The 22699-nt window shown below is 40.7% G+C and overlaps 1 protein-coding gene and 1 long non-coding RNA gene across 5 annotated transcripts in view; one reads left to right on the top strand and one right to left on the bottom strand.

Annotated features, from left to right (window-relative positions):
• UBE3A (ubiquitin protein ligase E3A) overlaps nt 1-7832 on the bottom strand; it is a 55633-nt gene extending 47801 nt beyond the window's left edge. For 2 of the 4 annotated variants that reach the window (XM_062601572.1, XM_062601569.1), the window contains exon 1: nt 3116-3205. The gene's annotated coding sequence lies outside the window, so the exon portion shown is untranslated. Of the gene's footprint in view, nt 1-3115; nt 3206-7319; nt 7665-7804 lie in introns of those variants that run through there. The other 2 variants (XM_062601570.1, XM_062601571.1) reach the window with 2 other exon arrangements.
• A 2426-nt stretch (nt 7833-10258) lies between these two features.
• Nucleotides 10259-11040, top strand: LOC134140150 (uncharacterized). The gene is made up of 2 exons (XR_009958327.1): nt 10259-10333; nt 10948-11040. It is a non-coding gene; the product is annotated as an uncharacterized LOC134140150 (long non-coding RNA).
• The last annotated feature ends 11659 nt before the right edge of the window (nt 11041-22699 follow it).

Here is a 22699-nt window from a genome sequence, read left to right as displayed (position 1 = left end):
AACATGAATTTATCACCACTGGGGGGGAGGGAGAAGGGGGAAAGATTAATCTAAACAGTATGAGACAACGTAACTGATTATTTTCCTGTAAGGAAGTGGGACTGCCATTCCACACAGAATCCATACAGATTTCCAACAGAAATCCAGATGATCTTATATTGTAGTTTAACAAGAGCATTATAAGTATTACAAATTATAAGACAAACCAAGTAAAAAGTATTCTGACCAATATGACCAATTTGCTTGCATATCATACCACAGAACCTCTAACTTAAAATGATTTATACACACAGACCAATGCAATCTACATAAAATTAATTCTTTCTCCTCTGAGGTACAAAAGTACCAGTTTGAATGCACAAAGTACAGTCACAAAAAGTATCACAAATACACTTATTAGGGGACTTTATGATTGTTGTCCAGCAACAGGAGAAAAGACAAAGGTCCACAACATACCTAAGGCTACACAAGGTAAGACAGTAACTCTTGCCATTACCCTTTACAGCAGAAACAAGACCGCAGTGGAGGAGCTGGGTCAGACGATTTCCTTCACAATGCACGGCTAGCATCAGAAGAGCCAACACCACTAACAGCACAAGACTGAAGCATCTGGGCTTCCAGTTTCAATCCCTCCAAGTCCCACCATCAATGCAAATGTCAGCCCCTCAGGAATTCAGGAGTCTACAGGAAGAGTTTTGGGCAAAGGCTACACAACAAGAACAAAGCGAACTACAGAACAGAATCACAGAATGGTAAGGTTGGAAGGGACCTTTGGAGATCATCCAGTCCAACCCTCAGCATAGCCCCATACGGGGATTGAACCCACGACCTCGGCATTAGCAGCACCACACTTTAACCAACTGAGCGAAACCTGCCCCCGTGCAGCGTTCATCTATCTCATGAAACTATTTCAACATTCATCTTTAGCATCTTTATCAATTAGCAATAAGCCACATCCGCTTTAAAAAAATATGTAAATGGACAGATTTGAGAAAGGGTATTGCTAACACCATTGCTTCCACTCAATGTGAATCTTCACCTGTCACATGACCAGAATCAAAACGGTTTTTTTCTTTTAAAAGCACAACTCTGATGTCATACATTTTCAATAAAAAATAGAAGACTTCCAAAGTTCATCATGCTGAATGATGTTAACAGAGATAAGCTACTGAACCAACAAAGCAACTGTGGTGTACAGAACTGGAAAAGATTTAAACAAAAACTATCAATTATGAAAAATACTTTGCAACTCTCACATGTGCCTGAAAAATATCGGAAGTCACCTCTATCAGGAGTTCGGATGATCTTTTTCCAAAAGCAGAAGAAAAACTTGAGAGAGTTACCCTAAAGTAAATGGTAGGCATTTTGCCTAGGATTATAGATCTTCTCACTCAATTTCAAAGGACATCAGTTAGAACAGTAACCATTTTGGCTCTAATCATGTCCATTTTCCATGAGTGACATTCTTAATACAACAGCACATTAGTCAAATAAAGAAATAAGTATTCACAAATATCCATTCTTCAATGTGATATTCAGGTTTTAAGAACCATGCAAATGGAGCATTTATCACCTTACAAAGGAAAGCGCTCAACCTTTGCAACCAAGAAACATCATGATTTTGGAAAAGCAATCCACTCTTAAGAATGCCTGTGTTCATGGAACTTGTACAGAACTTGCAGTTTGTGTGGACTATAAGCACGTACTTTTGCTATGTTTTTTGTTTACGCAAGTTTTACTACAACTGAAGTATGCATCTAGATGCTGCTACTAATGGCAGCATGCACAAGCAAACCTTGGGCTTTCTAATCACAAGAGAGGGCATGTACAGACATTAAACTACACTATTTGTCACCAAGACTTTGCACATTAGAATTTACTGTGAACTAGACAGCAGTCATTATCCTGAAGGCAATGCAGACAAAAAGCATACCTATAATAAGCTCAAAAGCACGACCAACCATAAAGCAAAAGAACGACTCATACACAAGTATAGCAGCAATTCCTGATGAATTTTGACCTGTAGCTCATTTTAGAAGTGCAGCTTCTTTAACAGGCACACCACCACCTCCGGCACAGGGAGCCTGTAGAACTGCAGCTGCTCTAACCTGGGTCCCAGAGAGCATACCAGAGGAGGAGTATACAAGTAATGCCAGAGCCTGACTGTCTGGACAAGTCTGGCATCTCTCAGCGCTGCGCAGCTTGGCAACATGCTACAGATAAGCTCTTCTGCCTCCCCTGAACACAGCTCCTAAAGGTAGGGGAAAAGGGGATGTTTGTCATTCTAATTGCTCTTTTAAACAATTTCATTGATATAATGATTATTGAGGAAGTATCAAGAAGTCCCTGAAGAGGTTCCTCCAACAGTAGCAAGATCCTGGCCTCCCCTACAAAGATGATCTGAAGAGGTAGCTTCACCCCTCGTACTTGAGCTCAGTCGGGACAGCAGGAGTCTTGCCACAGTCTTCAAAGGACACAGAATGAAGAGCAGACCATGTGGACCGATCTTCGCCAGCAAACACGCAACAGCAACAAAACCTAAATACTAGACAACGGTTCCATGATTTTCTGCTTGTGATCCCACTGGTTGATGCAAGGCCCACCAACACTTCATTTCTACCAAATTTTAAACTCATACATTGCGCTTTTTAGTTTTTGATATAGTTACTTAGGCCACAGTTTGTAAAACTATGTCATACAAAGATTCTGAATATCTTTTTTGACATACTAACGAACAGAACATGAAAGAAAGTAGTACCTTCTGCATTAAACAGCCAAACAGTACATCAGTTCAAGCTTCTGCTAAAATGTCATCACTACAATTCACCTCTGGTGCAGTTCCACTGTTGATGTACTAGGCAAGATAATCATGATTCTTAAAGATCAACTACCTGAATATGGAGCATATTTTTAAAGTTATTTGGATACAAATAGTAATGCTTTTTGATGGAAAGTCATGAAAAGCTGTACAACAGTGAATATCCCTTTCTAACTATCAGATTACAAAGAAAGTCTAATCCTCTGCTGCATTAAGTAGAATTTCTTTTTAAAATACATATACATTCGTCCTAAGGAACTGCAGGCTGCTTCAAAAGAAGCAGGTCACCCCTCTTACCTAACACAGTGAAGTGAGGTTCCAAAGGGAAGCCAACCATTTAGTTCCTCTGAGCTGAACAACTGCAGTTTCTCTTAATTCTTCACCACCCTGTAAGACACAGGTAAAAAACCATGCAGGATGGTAACAGAAAGAGCATCGGAAAAGACTGATCTCCTCTCCCTTCCTCCATTCAGCAGTTTGCATAATACAGGGAAGCAGGCTCAACCTATTAAAAGTAGTAGTTAATGCTTTCTTTAGGAGATTCATTCATAAGAAGAGTATTTGCAGGACTATATAATTGCAGGACACTATAATAATATTTAATGTAGTTTGGTAGTAAACAAGTTATTTTGTCAACAAGCTCTGTCAATCCAAGCCACAAGAGACCATTCAGAAATAGTGATTTAAAGTTTGATTTAGTAATGTGTTGCTTTACCAAGCAGGAATCCTGCATCTAAACATTATTTGATTTTATCTTTTTATCTTTCTACTATGAGGTTATTTTCCTGAAGAAATGTCTTCTACACTTCAGTAACTATATCAACTGATGAGCTTTTCTACTACATATTATCTCTATACTACATTTGCATACTTTCTGCTAACCAGCTAGATACTTTAAACATGTTACTATTCACATGAATCAACACCCTCCAAATGAACCTTTGGTTCATGGACAATATATCGCCTTGTGAAGCTGTCAGACACTGCCTGTGAATATAGGAAGTTAATACAGCAAAAGATCAAAGTATTTAAGGTGACAAGAACAAATGTCCCTTCAAACATTTAATTTGCTCGTTACCATTGTCTACGGCAACTAAGTATTCAAGCAAAGCAAACAAAATTTTTAGGCTTTTTTACTTATTGCTGCCACTGTTTAGAGACAAAATGTCAATGTTCATGATCTCTTTATTTTATTTTAAAAAACAATCTCATTCTTTCCACTCCTCCCCTATAAAGTAAATACCATATTTAAAATGATTTGGTACAGACCGTCATAGCAAAGCTATTGCCCCACTTCTTCCATGTACCAATCAGATTTTGATTAATGATAAAAAGTCTTTAAACATTGTTTCTCTCTATAACTTACAACTACCTTAACAACTGGTACTTCAGAAAAGTATTTACCAGAATAGCTAGAAGCGTATCTTTTTTTAAAAGATAAGTATCAATTCATTAACTAAAGCTAAGTAAAGACCTGGCCCACAGTGACCAGAAACAAAGATCAACCCTTTGAAATGAGATAAATGCCTTAGTACTTTAAGAGTTCTGTTTACTTGTTTCTCAATTTCGTTTTCTGTCTTTAAGAATTAGTGATTCTTACCTTACAGTGTATGAATAAACTGACTGAGGGGGGAGGGGGAGCAGAAATTGCTGCTAAAAAAAAAAAAAAAAGAATATTCTATGGACAGTCACTAAGTAAACTGAAACCAAAAGTTTCCAAAGGGGGGGGGGAAAAATCTTTCCTGTACAATACAAACTAGAGAACATGCAATTTTTAATATAAACATCAAATTGTTCCATTGTAAATGTCATATCATGTATTACACTAATTATTGTTTATACAAAGTGCTATATGCTTAAACATGTTCTACACTTCAACATATTTGTTTGACTATTAAAACTTGACTCAAAGATATATTCCCTCAATTATGTATTTAGTTAAGTAGAACCTGTGAATTCATAAAGAACTAATGAAGAACATGACAACAAAGCATGCATTTATAATAAAATAAGCATAATTGTATATTAGAGTACATATTTCATTTCATATTTTTGAAGCACATCTTCTCCCCCAAAAATGAAGTTAGATGGAAATAAAGTCATCAATCTGTCCTATTTTTGCCAGATGATTGGAACAGGTATGTCCTCAAGGTACTTAACAGGGACCCTCACTATCAGAGCAGATCACCTGATGTATTTAACAAATATATACAATTTTTAAAAGATTATCTTTTCTGTGTTAGTTCTCTAAAACCTAGAAAAAAATCCCTCTGATTCACAAAAGCATCAACATTCACATTTTGTCTCTAAACAGTGGCAATAAATAAAAAAAGCCTAAAAATTTTGTTTGCTATTAAAAAGGACCCAAACCACAAAATGCTAGAGTGCTGAAGAGGATCTGGACTAAGATCTAGGCTTTGGAACTCACTGCTGTGAAAAATATAAAGAACACACCCCTGCTTTTTCAAACCTGCTCTTACTTCAGTAACTTTTTGTACACACATACACATGCAATTATTATCCCTAAAGAAAACAAACACAGCAAACCATTTATTCTGCCATCTAGAAAGAGAATTTGACACTTTTATTTTAAAATACTTGGGAGACAATCAGGATACTCCAGTGAGAACTATCAAACAACTTTGGTAAACAGAACAAGAACTTGTTAATTCCTGTATGAAAGCCACTACATTAAATAGTAAATACTAAGAGTGGCATAGAATGCATTTGCAAAAGAGAGATGAAGCATCTGTAATATTGCAATGAAGTGATTTTGATTAAAGGTATTTTTCAACCCTTTGAACCTAAACATTGTTACAGTTTTTCTTCCAAGATCTGTCTATACTGAACTGACACAGCATAACTGTTTATGAGGACAGTCATAAGCACTGTGAGGAATGACCAAACTACATGTGTTTTAAAATGCAAACTATGTGAGGAAAACTACTTAATATCCATAACAATTTGATAATGCACATATCCTATGTTCAACTCAATCATTAAATTCTGAGTTTTGAAGTATTTCAAAAGAAAAAAAAAAAAGTGCCTTTGTTTCCAAAGTGAAAGGGCATAGACTGTTTAATGCCACAGTACTCATATATTCTAGTACCACCCAAAACGTGTAATCAAGATCTTCTTAACCAACAAAAAAAGTATTCGGTAAGAACTGTAAAGCCCATTTTTCAGTAGTTTTCATTTTCACCAAGAGGTATCTCTTACTACTTCCACCTTTCTTCCACTAGTCATAGGTGTCTTAAAAATATAGTTAAGCTTACACTATAGCTTTTCCCCTAGCTGAGAGTCTCTAAGTGGATGCTATTTGCCTGAAACCTGTAGGAACTCAACCTAACCTTTCACACTTCTCCCTTTCAAACTGGTCAATCAGTTAAAGAAACTATTAGATAAGCTGACAGTACAATCATATAGATCCTACTTTCTTAGGAAATCAAAGCTAAAAAGGCACAATTTCCCACTGAAGAACTAACATTTTGGTACACATAATAAAAGCCTGTCTGCGTAGCAGGCTAGTCTGACCTCACAGAACCTCAGGTTTGCACAGAGTCCTACACTGAGGCACATGAGTGTCTATCAGACACAGCAGGACTGTCTCGGAAGTAATTTGTAAGATAGAGGCTTTGTCCCAAAACCAGAACTCAGGACAGCTCTTACACAAGGAAGAAACATAACAAATGTTGCCGTTAATTTTAACACTCCAGGAAGATAGAAAACATGACTACAAGTTTGCAGATTACATATTCTTGACACTTAAAGGACTACTGTGGAACACATTTTGTTTCCTAAGCAGTAGTAACTTCTGAATAGCCATGTCACATCATTTTTAGATATCTGATTTTAAAAAGAGCTGAGAATCAAAACAACCCATACAGTTCCTTCAAAAGAAGGGCAGCAGATGCACAAAAAACTGAAATCCAGAGTCTTGCTCTCAGCACTGACAGATCACACTTACTAGCAAAGTGATCGCCAGTTGGCTCTCCCAACTCTTCAATCAGGGTAAGAGGTAAGACGAGCATGAGAGCACACCTACTTTGTGGCGCAAGCCCCGCACATTAGTTAGGGAGCCCAGCAGTACCTCACACACCTCCACCTGCCCAGCTGCCGGCCGTATCAGAGATGCCCAAGCTCTCCATCGCCACAGCAGCCGCGGGGAACCGACAGCTTCCACGCCGGGAAACTGAGGCAGCGGCAGGCGGGATTCACCCAAGGTCGCCCGGGAAGCCCGGGGCGCAGGCAGCCCAGGTCCCCTCGGGGGCGGACCGGCGCCCGGGGCCGCCCGGCCTTCGCGCTCCGCGGAAGGGACAGGACAGCCCTCCCGCGCCCGTGCGCCTCGCAGGCGGCGAAGCACGGGAGCACCGCGGCCGCCTCCGGCCGCCCCCTCCCTGCGGCGGGGGCAGCCTCCCTCGCCGCCGGGCCGGGGCGAGGCGGGCGCCGTCCCCCGCTCCCGACCCTCCTCCGGGCCGGGCGCTGCGCGGCGGCTACCGACCTGGGCGCCGCGGCCTGCTGCTCCCGGTCGCTCCCGCCGCCGCTGCCGCCCGGGCTCATGCGGGGGCCGCGCCGCGCTCGGCGCCGGGCCACGGGCGACGAGGAGGAGGCGCCGCTGCTGCCGGTGGAGCCGTTGGGGCCCCCGGGGCGGAGAAGCCGGGGCCGCGGCCTCGCCGGGGAGGGAAAAGGAGAAGCGAGCGGCCTGGCGAGGCTGGCGGCGCGGCGCGGCGCGCAGGGGGCAGGAGGGCGGGCCGGGCCCGCGGGGTGCGCCGCCTCTCGCTGCTGCCTCGCTCGCTCTCAGCCCGAGCCCCGCGCCACCATCTTGGGAGCAACGCGGATATCGGCGCGGCGCAAGCTCGGAGGACTCGCGGCGGGTGGGGGCGGCGGGGTACAAGGGAGGAGGACCCACTGCGTCCCGGCGTGCAACGCGAGCGGGGTGGGGGCTGGGGGGGCGGTCAGGCGAGGCGGCTGCGGCACGCTACCCACCGGCCGAAACCATAGAGTCCCCGGGCCGGCTTCCTCCTGCCTTTTTCACTTGGCGCGCCCGGCGGAAGGGAACCGAGGTAGCGCCTGCGTGCCTGGGGCGCGAGGCGAGCGCCGCCATGTTGGAAGAGGGCAGCGAAGGGGCGGGCCAAGGCGGGGCGGGGCGAGGACTCCCGCCCTATGGAGCGGCGGTCAGCTCGGCGGGCGGTGCGGGGGTGGGGTGTTTGTGGTGGGGGGGAAGGAGGGGGGAGGTCACATCGCGCATGCGCAGGGGCAGCCCCGCGCTGCCCCCCGCACACTCCCCGCCCGGGGCGATCGTGGGTGAGGTGGGGGAGGGGCGGAGGTTTGTGGCGCGAGGGCGAAGTGCGGCGGTTGGCGGAGGGGCGCGGGGTCAGCGCGGCGGTTGGCGGCCCGCACGGCCGTTACACCCCGCCACCCGCTTTGGGCAGCTGCTACACACACACCGAGACACATGGTCACAGCACATAGCTCTGCCTGCATATGCGGCTGCAGACACGGGCACATACATGTGGGCACACCCATACATACACATGTGTGTATGTATGCTGACAGAAATACATTTGCTTACATGTTCACACACATACACACACACATACCTGTGCATGTACACATGCGTGCATATACATACCCATGTATATATGCTCATGCATACATACATGCGCGCACACACACTTAAATCAACATGCATACACACCTACACACGTGCATGCAGGCTGAGGGGTGGTGATACAGCAAGGCACATTGCTGCTATAGTAAAAAGCCTCATAATTTCTCAGTGAATTGCCCACCAAGGACTTCCACAGCTGACTCCTGTCACAGTGATCTGATCAACCCTCAGCCTGGATTCAGGGCTATGGGTTTGCTGTGTTTTATCAAGTTCAATCTGGGCAGAGAGCCAGCGCTGGCAAACAGAAGTGCAGGAAGAGGAATGGCCTGTGAGCTTTGGAAGCAAGTCTGAAGAGCCCTGTGTTGCTGCTGTCACTAGCCAAGGTGCATCAGGACAGGCAGAGCCCGGATGGGGCAAGGCACCCATGCAACTGTCCCTTCTGCAGCCAGTGTTACGGAAAGGAAGGGAAGAGTGAGGGCTAGATTATTTCTTGAGATGAAGAAGTGTAGTGAGGATCTTGATGCCTTTGCACATGGTGGTGGGTTGAAGGGCGCAGAGCAGTGCCAGTATATGCTCATGATGCCAAAAGCCTGATATTACTCAAACCATTGATGATTTCACACTTGTATCAATAAGGTTTACTTCCAATGTAGCTTTACATATAAATACACAAATACAAAAAAAAAAAAAAAAAAAAAAAAAGCATGGAGCACAAAACTGTTTCAGGGAATTGGCAGAATCAGAGAGCAGTGAGATCTAGGCACATCCTCTGAAGATTTAGCAAGAAATTCTGTGGTCCTGCACTGCACTGCCTGATCCCTGACTCGTTAGTTTGCACCCACAAATAAATGACCTGAGAAGCAGAGGAAAAATTCTTTCCCTCCTCCCTTCTTCCAGGCTCCATGTTGCATGCATGCATTTTGGAGGATTTTAAAACACAAGTAAAACTTCTGTCTTGATAAGTCAGTGTTAAAGCAGCTTGACTGAATCATATCAAGGTTGGGCTACCCATGCAGAATTTGACTTTTTGAGGTGTTGACCTTTCTAGGGATTAAAAATATGGAGATGCACATATGTAATGGGAGAAGGAGTAAGTAGAAAGAAAAAGAAAAAACAGATCTGCATCTTCTTTACATACTCCCTTTAGAATGGTAGTTGAATAGAAATTGTTTTACCCTAGAAAACAGTATATATTTTTTAAAGTCTAATCTAGGGGCAGGGGAAGCCCTTAAAATATCAGAATAAGCTGTTAAAAACATAAAAGGTAACTTCCCAAAAGGCTGATACGGAAACCAGTTATTCACTCTGGGCCAGAAAATGTGTATTTAACATCTGTAAGAATCTTAAACATCTGTTTGAATTTGTAAGAATTCATAAGACGATACATGACCATTTTAGCACAATTTTGAAAGACCTATCATGTATGTTACAGGATAATGGCTGGTTAGTTCAGTGGACTTAAAACTAGTAATTACAAATCTGTGCATGAAGTACTAGTACTCTCAGAGAATATGTTGGGCAGACATATTTGAAATGTTAAGACTGAATGAAATGCTCTACTTTCATGTGGTGTGCTCAGATGGACATTAACCCTGGATATGAATCTAAAAATAACAATTGAAATGAACACGAACTGTTGTATCTGGAGGCACTCTCCCACACAATAGCAAAACCTGCCATCTTTGATGTGTTAAAATTTCAGATACAGGGCAAAGTTTATTCTGCCTTGAGCCTTTCTGTCACCCTAGAAATAATAATGTGGAGAAAACTCAATGTCTGGAAGATGCAAGTCTCTTCCTACTTTTCTCTCGCTCTGTTGCAGATTTCACGTGGCCAGTGCTTGTCTCCTGTTTGGCTATAAGGATGCTGAAGGGAATCATGTCACAAGCCTTCCTAGAGCTCTGGTAAGCAACATCTTCTGCTCTCCACTTACCCACAGATAAATCCATGCTGGCTGTTCCTTGTCACCTTCTTGTTCTTACTGAGCCTGGCAATAGCCTCCCAGGGTTTAAAGTGAAGCTGATCAGCCTGATCAGCTGATCAGTTCCCTAGATCATTTCCTTTCTCTGGTCATCAGGAACCTCCCATAAACACCATGACCTTTCAGAGGTGATAGAAAGTGGCCTTGCAGTGATGTTGGCTAGCTCACTCTGCACTCTTGGGAGAGTTGTCATAGCTGATCTAGTGAACTTCTAGATCTCCAGTTTATCTAAAGTAGTCCCTAATATCATCCTTCTCTTCAGTGAGCAGTGCCTATCTCCCCTAGGCATTACTACCAGACATAGAGAGATCTGGGAGCCCCTGGAGAATGTTTGCCAGTAAAGGTGGCACTGACACAGCCTTTTCCATGTCCTGTGTCACTATAAGCTCTGTCCCATTGAGTAGCAGCCCAGTTTCCTTAGTCCTCCTTTTGCTGCTATTGGTACTACAGGTGTCCTCCTTCTTGTCCTTCACGTACCTTCCCAGTTTCAACGCCAGCCTTTCTCTGACCTTCATATTTTTATGCCTGCATTTTTAGGTGATGCTCCTAAAGTCCTTGCTGGAAGCTACTCCAGTCAGTGATTGTATAGAAGCTCTTTGCATAATTTTATTAAAGACCTTTGATCATCTCTATAGTCCTATGCATCCTTACTGCACGAAGGACCAGAACTACTCAAAATGGCCAAGAGAGGAACACCATGGATATATATAATCATGGTATTTTCCCCCATCTTTTTTTTCCTAATAGTTCCTGATAGTTGATTTAGCCTTTTTTTTTTTTTTTTTTTTTTTTTTTTGGCCCTTGCAGAGCATCAAGTGGATTTATTTCCATGGAACTATTGATTCCATGATCTTGAACCCGATTGGTAATGGTCAGCTCATGGCCAGTCTCTGTTCTGAGCTATTACTGCTTGTAAATGTCAGAGATTTTCCTCTGAAAAAACAAGAGAAACATCTCTGAATCCACATATGTAAATGTGAGGAAGAGGCAGATAATAGCAGATGGAGGAAGAGTGTAGGACTGGATCCAGCTGATGTGCATGCTGAGAATGGAGGGTTGTGTCTATTGTACGGACCAGATCTAGAGATAGGGAAAGGAGAGTTCTCTGAATAGGACGGGGCTTTGAAAAGACTCAACCTTGCTTCTGTTTTGAGGAGGTGGGGATAACACTCTTGGCTGTGGATATGTGAAGAATGATACATTAAGGAATACACCCAGAGCAAATTACCCAGAGCAAAAGTAGTGCATGGCTGACCAAGCTGTGTGATGAATTTCACTTTAATTCTGCCAGGGATAAATTGCTATTGTTGAGGAGGCACTAAATCACTTTTAGATTTCATATTATATGTTTGCAGCTTTTCTGGAACTGGAGTAGCTTGACTTGCCATATATTAAGCATGGCCATTGGTGTGACTAAGTTGTTTCTGTTATGGGAGGAGGGGTAATTGTACTTCCCTGCTTCATGTAAGTACTTTACATATTATAAAGTGCTCAGATATTATGGGATAGAAATGCTTTTGCTGCCTTGAGTGCTTTCAGCTACTTTGCATTGGTATAACCAGCTGCTGCAAAGCAACTGGATTTGCTCAGCTGAGTAGTCTCTGAATTTGGAGAAATCTGATTGGAATTCCCTGTGGAAAAGCCACCACTCCCTGCTTCCTTGCTAATCCCTACTGTGGCTGTAGGGCATGGGTGTGAATTGCAATTGAGGAGAACAAGTGCTTAGACTGTACTTTGCAGCGATAATCTCCGTTAAACAGGCTCCAGTGAGATGCTTCAATTATGTGATTGAAGTAATGTTGGGTTAAAAAAAAAAACAATTATAATTAATAACCTGATCACTAAGTAGAAGCCCCGCAGAAAAGCTAGTTGTAGTGTCTGAACAGTTGGAAACAAGTGTCCTTTTCACTGCTGAAAGAGAACAGACACAAATTGCCTCTCATACACAAGTTACGTGAAATAGACAATGGTTTCAGGGAGAGGAAAAGGACATTGAAAATGGAATTCCCAGCTGAATTCACAATTTACTTGTAATTTTGAAGAAATGCCATAGTGAACCAAGTCTGTTGCATATGAATTTCTGTAGCTGTTGATGTTTCAGAGCTTTGCAGAAGAAAGTAGTTTCCTCTAGGGATGTCTTAGTAAACATACAGAGAACACTGCACGTCTTGTCCTCATTTCATGTGAAAAACCCAAGTACAAAGGACTTTATAATACTTTTTATATTGATTTCAAAGAATTATCAGAGTGAAAATTAGATCTTGAAGTTCTATAAACGTAACTCCTTAGATAATGAGTATATTTTTGTGAACAATCTACCTTAGCTTATTCTCTTTAAACAGAAAGGGTACACTGAAGTGGCATGAGCCTTTGGGAGCCAAATGTTTCAGGTCGCTGATAGCTGAACCCTTTAAGCCTCCCTTTGCAGATAAAATGATGAGGAAGGGGAAAAGATCATTGACAATATAACAAAACCTTGAGGGTCTGAGATAATGCTTAAGCTTGGTGATGGACAGATAAAAAATCCCTGTAGTGAGTGGGTGGTAATTATGGGAATGTAGATTGTTATTGAGGTAAGGAGTGGGGGGGTCTGTCTTCTTTTTTAGAAAATTGGAGGTGAGGATAACACTCTTGGTTCAGATCTGCTCATTTTTGATGCAGACAGGGAGACTTGAGCTCTTAAGGAAGCCCCTGTGGTTTTCATCGCAGTCACCTACAGCAGACTGTGAGTCAATTGTCTTAATACAGTGTAAACCTTGGTTTAAGCAAGAGATGAAGCTAGGACAATGTTTTGGAGGCTACATGGCCAGGTCTTGACAGACAAATAAGATGCTTTGAAGTTGAGCACCTAGTGCAGTAGAGGCAGGTTGCACTTGAAGTGAACACCACTTTGAACCTTTCCCCCCATTCTTGCCATGATGCATTGTGGTGAGGAGTTAGCTAGTTTAAAGTCATTACTAATGACTTTTAAAAATCCCCCCAAAATCTTATAACCCATCCTGTCCTTTCTGGCTGTGCAACCATTTGCCATTTATAGGAAACATGACCCTCGTTGTACTGATACCTATGGCAAACCTTTTGGTAGTATCAAATATGAGTGAAGCAAGTGGAGATAAGGAAACAGGCAATTTACTTTTGAAAGTATAGAGATGACCAAGATATGATTTCACATTACACCCTCCCAAGTATGTTTTTATATAGGTGTGGGGTTTTTGCCTGTGCTAAGTTAATGCCAATCACATCCTCTTTTTTTTTGGAATAGTATCTGACATATTTCAGAGAGTTTCTGTTTCTTTTCACATTTGGTTGCCTTTTAAAATATGTTTTTTTAGTGTCTGAAACTAGTCTTAGCTTTTACTATTGGCTTGGCATGCAAGAATAGCAAGGAGAAAGTCTGGACTCTACCAACTTTCTACTCTTTTTATTCACAAGACATAGAAACATTAGTCCTAAAAGTACACAATCTAAATATAAGCAATATCTAGAAAAGTTGACTTGATTCCATTATCAAACTCTCTATTCATTTCTATCAGATATGCTTCCCATCAACTTAAATTCTCAGTGGGGAAGGAAAAGTTGATGAATGATCAACATTACTATCAAAAATGATTTTTAGTATTTCATTCTTGAATCTGAGCTACCACAGAAGATTGGTCCATCAGCTGGTCTTTTGGTTAGATTATGGCTTGGAGATTTATGGTGTCTTGAAGCATTTCCCGCTTTTGGCATGGAAATTAATCTTGATCAATGACTGTGTTTCAGTTCCTCGTTGTGAACTGAGGGAGATTTTCTGCTGTTTTATTGAAATGAGCTTGTTGGTGAGAGACTATTTCCCTGAATGTTTCACACGACATAGTGGCCTCTACCTTCTGTTATAATAAAGGCCAAGAGTGAAAGGGGAAGCAGCTTACGCTCACCTCTTCATCTTTGAGTTTCATGTACCTTCTTTCTGCTAGCCTGGCCTTAAACTTATCTCATTCAGTCTTCTTGAAAGAGCAGAATATAGGCATCTCTGTTATTCCCCTTGAGAGGTGGACTTACAATTCACTGTAGGTTTCCAACACATTTTCTTTGCTCACTCTGCGGATGAATTGGAAAAGTTCTTTTCTTCCATTCTAAATTCTTTCCCATTTTGTACTGAAAGAATGCTCAGCACTGCAGGTATTTTGAACCCATTTTTCCCTGTCTTTTTCTGCTCTGTGCTAAATCACCCACTTTTCTGCATTCACAACCTCTGCTTAGTTCCTAAAGTGGTGGCCAGTTTCAGAAAAAAGTCTTGAGCAGTGGCTGTAATTTGAAAGATACATAGAAGCAATATCTTTGTTTACACAGCGATTTTATTGGGGCATCATGGTACATTCTGCAGCACACAGCTGAAACTGTCTTACATCACACAGCTATGCAGGTTTGGGTTAACTGTTGTTTTGGTTGTAAAAGAGAAGCCTGACTGACACAGCTGTTTTTCTGACCACATGCCTACATTATTTTTCCTAGATATATATAGAAGTCTGACATGCTGAGCAGAGCAAAATGACTTTCTGCAATTAATGTGACATGCTTAATAATGCTTGGAAGGGTGAAGGCATCTGCATTTATCAGCCTGTTGTGACTAAAAAAAACCTCTGACAAGCAATCCCAGCACAAACACAGCCCATGTTTTTCTAAAACAAGGGACCACACAATGCCCAATTGCTAATACTGCTTCTGAGATGAGACACTATTTTTCCAAGAGAAACTTATATGATGCCAAAAACTCATTCTATCCTTAGGTTTTGCTAGAGGGTGACAAATTCAATTTACAGCTTTGCTATTTGTTGGTATTTTGTCATAATTACCTTCTGATTTAAACAGCTCAATCCTTGATTTCAAAATGTGGTTTGGTTAATAGCATTGCAGTGGTACCTTGATGAAATCAGGTCCAACCAGCTATCTAGACTTTTTTCCAGTTAATAAGTGATTTTTAAAAGGTCATCATAGCATAATTGAAAAGTTGAAGGCTCATGTAATTAGCATACAATGTGCAGCTTTCCACACCCATTGTTATTTGTACAATTTCATTAGTAATACTGTTGTTTGGTTAGGTTCCTAAAAAGGAAGGAGCTCTTGAAAGCTGACTGCTTGTAAACTAAACCTTATTTAGCATGATAAAAAACGCCATCAGCTACAGCTCGAACTTCTCTTAGCTCAGACATTAGAGGATGTGAGTGAGAAACCCAGCTCCCCTTCTTTCCTCAGCAGAGATATTTATTTCTCACTTTCCTCTAGCTCTTCCTCAGTTGCTGCAGAGACAGCTATTGCAGGTTCAGTCTCCTTTAGCCAGTGGGCCCTACTCTGTAATATGTCCTTACCCAAAAGATAGATTATGCAAGTCACCAGCCCCGTGTGACATTAGGATGTAACCGTGTAACACTTTTTGACTCAGGATCTCAGATGTGCTCTGGACTCTCATTAACGCACATGTATCGGAAGAGACCATCTAGGTCATTGTGTACCAGACAAATGTGTTCTACAGGTGTTTTGCATGGAAAAATATTGATATCCAGCCCATACATTTCAATACACCACTTCCCAAACATAGAGCTATTAGTAAGGGGACTTCTTTGCATTTCTGATTTTGGTTTCACAGGTTTACTTCATTAATTACATTTTGTAATATTAACAAATAATATTTTGTTTGGCATGCTGAATAAGTACACAGAGAAAGTGATATCCTACATGACAGAGGAGAGCCCAGTTAGAGTGGATGGCAGATCTGCCTGAATAAGGACAGAAAGGTTTGGCCTTTGGAATGGAAATAGACCTTGGAATTTTACCAGGGTGTTTCAGAGCTCCTTGTTCCCACTAGCTTTCTCTTTCAAACGCAATGGCTGCAGCTGTCTGGACACAGAACTCATTTAAACTGAAAATAAATATCCTTTAATATAGATTCTATCAAAAAATCTCAGGTATGAAATAGCTTTCTGTGATGATTTACTATGTTGGTGTTTAATATATGTGAACTGTGAAATACTGATTTTATTTTGCATATATGGCAAAAACTGAACTTGTGGCCAAATTCTTGTTGCTAAAGACCGGACAAGCTCCTTTGAACTAGTATAGTTACTAACCTACAGTGATCACTTATTGTAGGCATGTCAGAATAAATGTAGCTTGTTTTCCTTAACAAAACAACTGCTTCACAGTGTTTAGAGACATTGAAGAAGATATAAAGTGGTCTTAGTGCGCATAAGAAGCAGATTCAAACAGATACAATAAATGTTATTGACAATTTTCTTTTTGTCAGTTTTCCTATGTAAGCTTACAAGTTCCCTGACAGGCTTACAATTATGGAAGGAAATATAAAGAAATCACAGAGCAGATGTGATTCTGTGTCCAGGGATTATCCTGTAACTCCAAAAGGTTGAACTGATCCTGCTTTTGCAAAGGAAAGCATCAGGTGAGAGCCTGTAGGCTTTCTCACAAGTGACAAGGGATTTAAGAAGTACCTTGTCTGGAATCCTCACCATTCTGGAGAATATATTGAAAGTTCATGTCATTACACACTTCCAAATTGATGAAAATTGATATCATTACAGACGCAGAGGCGCTGTACATCTGGGTGAGCATTCACAAAGAGTGACTTTACTGGTAAGACCCTTATATGATGTAGATTCCATAACAGTGAACATCACTGTGTAGTGTGCTGTTTTCCATTTTCTTTTTCTTACTATATGAGCAATACTTGATGCTCTTCTGTTATTACAGACTTCTGTCTGTAATGACCATAAAGGAGGTGAAAAGCTCCAGTAAGCTTATATTGGTCTGCTGTTGAAGCTGAATTGCTTTTTTTTGTGACTCACTCAACAGTGTAAATGTTCATATTGGAATGATAACTTTTTCTTCAAATTACAGATTACCCCCTTCAACCTGAAGTTAACAGTGAAACAAGTGGAAATTGCTTAAGATTCTGTTCCTCAGAAGGAGGGGAAGTGTGATAAAATACACTATTTAAAATCAGCGTTTGTCTTTCATTAAAATACCTGCACTGATGTTTCTGTACTGGCATGATATTCTCTAGAAGGAATATCCTTCCATTTTCATATTATCATTTTTGTTAATTCCATATTTACAGACAATGTTACTCTCTCCACTGTGCAGTTAAACAAATAAGCTCCTAAAAGTAGCAAGCAACTCCCTGTTTTTTTTTTTCCCCATAAAAACATGCCTACTGCACCTGAAAGGAAGATGTCCCCTAGAAAATCTTTGCCCTCAGAATGAATGCTGTGGTTTGATCTCTCTGCCAAGACCTTAGGCTTCACAAAAGCTTAGTTATAAGCATGTAGAATTCTCAGTTAAAAGCAGTATAACATACTAAGTGCTTATAACTTCTAATGCTATATACATTTCAATCCTAGAAATACAGTGTATCATAAGTGAGCCATACACTTAATTACTAATTAAGACGTAACTGTCAAAAACACAGTTACTATCCTGCCTAGCTTTTTTTTTTTTTTTTTTTTTTTTTTCAGAATAAAGTTATGCTAAATCTGTGAGATCATGAACTGAAGGTAGTTGAAAACAATATCAAAATTAGCTTTAAAGCACTCAGGGCTCAATGTGAGCTCTGAAGATTAACACCAAAGTGTGAAGTTATGATCCTCAGAATAGAACTTTCCTCAGAGAATGCTGTCCCATGACGGACACAGATGTGTTGCAGCCTTTGCTTTCCACGTGTTTGTAGTGAGGGAGAACTGAAGAGGCCACCTCACAAACTGATACCCAGTGACAATCCATTCATGTTCGCATTTCAGTTTCCTTTCTCTTAAATTAAAAAGTATAGTTAGCCCAAGATGAGACCACCTGGCATTCTTTTTAAGCCATACTATTTGCAAATCATATGAATAATGGTATCTTGGAAACTGAAAAGTATTTTACGTTACATTTACATTAAATATCTTAGGCCAAGTCTTCCTTGCCTTACTCAAGCAAGTACTTCTCTTGGGTAAATCATGATTTATCCTATCTTCAAATGTCTGTTGCTGGACGTGGTTGATCTAGCAATCATTTTGTTTTCCTTAACTTTTGTGTGTGTGTGTGTGTGTGTGTGTGTGTGTGTGTATTAATGCATGAAGAAACAAGCCAGCCTTATGATAAAGGCAAACAATTGAAAAGGTGGTTTTTGAATATTAAAGCCCACCTGTATTGGGATACTGCACCCCTCTGACAAAGACCACTTTTTTACGCAGATAAAGAAATGGTAATAAGTAAACTGGCTTATTTTTAATGTAAAAAAGATTGCCTGCTTTAAATGAGTCTGCGTATTGCTAACATAAAATGGGGATAAATAAAATAGATTGCTAATCATTTACATGGACACACTGTAAATCTGAATGAGCATTCACAAGGAATGACTTTACTGATAAGACCTCTTTATGATATAAGTTCTATAACAGCAGACATCACTGTGTAGTTTGCCATTTTTCAAGTTCTTTTTTTTTTTTTTTTTTTTTTTTTTTTTTTTTTTGCCATATGAGGAAGACTTGATGCTTGGAAAGATGTGTAGTATTGTTAGCTTCATGGCTGTCAAACGTTTTTAGTCAAGGCAGCATAAAGTACAGCGTAGCAGGGAAAATATCAGGAAGGGATGTCATTGGTCCATAGGAACTGGCAGATGTTGATTACTGAAAGGGAGTTGCTCCCTTGAAATTTGTGGCAGGTTCTGGGATCTGGAAGAAGAGATTGCTCTAGGGCTACCTGTGAAAGCTTAAAGTCATGTGTAAATAAAGTAAATATACAGGTAGCATATACACTGATACCACAATATAATTTCTTATCTGTTTGGGAAAAAAATCCGAGAGGCTTCGGACAGCTCCTGTTGTTCACAGAGAAGGTTGTACAAGGCAAATAATGCAGATTCGGACCTCTGTTCAGTTCTTCATAGGAAGAAGGATTGTACTGTAGACCCAAACTCTCTTTCTAGTTTCTCATAATCTGAGTTCCGAAATTTGATTTTTTATATATGAATGAAAATTTATGACTGCAATAAAAGAGAGTTTATATATATGGCAAAGTTTCTTTAAATGGTCTAATAATACTGTATTTCCTCCTTACGAAGTGGGAGACATCTCAAATGCAACTGGAATGATATTACGTGACTATGGTTAAAATCAATATTCTAATTAATTTAACTACTTTGTTCTTTTGTTTAATGCATCTATATACCATCTTCAAAAGCATTTACACTTAACACATATATAAACTGAACAGCAAGGTTGCCTGACACCACATCAGTTAACAAAGTGCCAATTGAAGAACAAAAATCTCTCTCAAACTTCCTGGTCCTCCATATAGCACTCTGGAAATGATCTGATTAAAAAGCTAATTAGCCTCAAAGCATCTCCTGAAGTTGATTAAACCTGGTCTTTGCCAAGTAGAGGGACTTTGAATGGTATATCCTTCTCTGAGATATCAAGCATCTGACTGGGGAACTATGAGGACAACTCTGAGCTGTAGTGCCTGCATCCTGATGCTGTGTTAGAACGAGTCCTGGCATGCATCTTTCCTCTCTCGTGACGTGCCCTTGTTTCCACTGGAAGAAAACGTGTAAAAAACTCAAGGAAAAAGCCATGGTGACCTCCAGCAGTCACTGGACAGTGAGGGACTGAGGCTTTGGGACACAGTGCAGAAGGCATTGCATTTGCCCCTTAGTTTGGTTGCAGCATCAGAGCCCTCTGGCTGATAGATTTCTAGGCTGAAAATGAGGAGAGATGCTTTTTCAGATAAAGAGGATTAAAGTTGTTTGTGGTTTTACAAGTCATGGTATACTACTTGGTTTAGACCTGAGATATGAACTTAGAAGCCAATGAAGTTTATCCAACATGGGAATAACAGGGCCCCAAGGAACAAACCTGGATGTGCAGGTACATTCCACACTGGTTTTATTTCTCAGCTGCCTGAGATCTCAGTTAAGCACCCAGTAACAGCACTTGGGGAATTATAACAAAGTCCACATCTCCAAGAAGAGCTTCTGACTCTATAACTAAATGAACAGACAGAAACAGCCCTGGCTACTGCTGCTAGCAATGAGATCCAGAAACAGTGTGCATTTCAAGCAGGAGATTTTACATTTTGGGGTCAAATTCTTCAGGGAACGTGAAACAGGACCCTTGTGCCTTTTGCAGTGGGGAATGGATGAGTCGTCTTCACTGCAGAGAGTTACACACAAAATGAGGACGGGATTATCCAGTGCATTCAGCACTGACCTAATAACTTTCTTATTGGTGTCAAACAGCACGGAGGTGGGCCGGAGCTAATTGTCTGTGACAATTATTTAAGGAAATGGTGCAAGTAGCATCTTGTATGTAAAGCTCACAGGAAGTCAGAGGGCATCAGAGTAGATGTCTGAGCCACAGGGTGATCACAAAGAAAGAGATTCTTTCTCACCTCTCCTGACTTGTGTTCTTAAAGATTTGAAACAAGTTTTGACAGCGTAAACTAAGTAGCTTTTCCTAGCTCCGTCATTTAAGAGTCCATCGTGCCCACATTGAATGGTCTTTAACGTTAGTCTTTAAATCTTTTAATGTAGTGATTAAACATGACAGGGATTAAGTCACTATCCAATGGCAACTCACCTAGGTGTGTTGTTGGTTAGACACAGCACAAAGCCAAATGCTCTTAATCACCCAAGCATACTGCTATTTCAAATTGTAACAAGTCCTGTCATGCCTTGTGATGATGAAGCATTTCATTTTTATTGAAGATAATGGTGAAACTAAAAGCTGATAAAAAAGGTCTTCCAAAGTGAAAAATAGAATGTGGACACAGGTTAGAGCAGAAATTTAAGGCTTTTATCCTAAATGCATTTTTAAATATATATATGGTGTATTTTAGCTATATTTATGAGGTACCTATTCTAATGGGAAAAGGACTTTTAAGTACCTAACTTCTTAAGTAGCCATTTAGAGAGACTGAATTACACATTCAAGGCAAATTAAATTGAGTTTGACACAAGAAACAAACTAGCAAAAGCATTTCTTTGACTGCCAAGTCACCTAAAAGACTTTCCAGGAAATGTCAGAAAGAAGGATGCCTGAGCATCCTTCTAGGTGAACTATGAAACTTTTAATTATATCAGTACATGCCATTTTTTTTACCTGCAAGATATTTGCCTGAATGCACTGCCCAGAATGGGCAAGGTCTCAGCATGTTTTTTAACTCTTCATCATTTTAGGTAAGCCTTAAGGTTAACATATTGTTCATGATTTAAACCCTGCTCTGAAGACAGAATCCTCTGCTTCCTGATAGGCCTTTTCCTATAATACTAATTATTGCAGCAACTGAGTACTTTGCATTTTTTTTATTTTCATAGCATCTCAAAGAGAAAAATAGGTAGTATAAATCCATTTTATAGATAAACAATAGAAAGTTTGAGGTAAAAAGAAAGCAAGTTTGTTCATTGAGGTAGAATGCCATTTCAACAAAATTAAAATGTCTATTGACAGATTTTGATTTTACCTGGGGACCTGTCCAGGAGGTGTTACTGTGTAATACTGGTAATGTGATTCTTCTTTTCCTCTGGGAAAATCAAATGAAAATGTTTTTCTTCTGTCAGCTTGACTCTAAGAAGAACATATTTTGTTTACTCTGGCTCCAAATAATTTCGTTTGAAATCTCTTAAAAAAAAAGTAAGCTATGTTTACTTGTGGCACACTATAGTATGAAAGAATTTCCAGCCTTCTCTAGCAGTGGAGCAGAGCCCTTGGTGGGTGTTTTCTCATAATACGGATTCTCTGTACAGGAGTTATACGATGCAACATGACATAGGGAATGTAATCCAGATTGAGAGTCAGGTTTCAAAAAAGCAAAGAAAACAGGAGTTTAATCATGTGGTTGATACCTGTAGGCATGTCAACAGCGGGGATGCAGATTCAAGTTTCTCTGCAGAAACCAATGCCAATTACACAATTGAGAACATGACAAAGAAGAGTTCCTGGCTGCCCTGTGCTGGGTGGACGACACTACCAAGAGAGCTGGGACACCTTGCCAGAAACTTTTGTAGGTATTTGTTGACAGAAAAAATAAGACTAAACCCCTCTAAGCTTCTGAGCTTAGAAACTTTTGCTTTAAACATTCCTCCTTTTCTTCACATTTTGCTTCTTCTAACCCTGACCCCATATGCTCTCCTTTCTCTGCATTCTCAGTTCTCTCCAAGCTTCTGTGTTTCCTGTACAGTGTTTTATTTTTACAGCAGTCTTCCTACTACTTCCTACTGTTGAATACCAGTCTCTGCTTTGCTCTTTTATAATCCCAC

This window comes from Rhea pennata, chromosome 1 (genome assembly GCF_028389875.1).
Source record: "Rhea pennata isolate bPtePen1 chromosome 1, bPtePen1.pri, whole genome shotgun sequence".
Taxonomy (NCBI): domain Eukaryota; kingdom Metazoa; phylum Chordata; class Aves; order Rheiformes; family Rheidae; genus Rhea; species Rhea pennata.
This window is presented reverse-complemented; position numbering and strand designations above follow the sequence as displayed.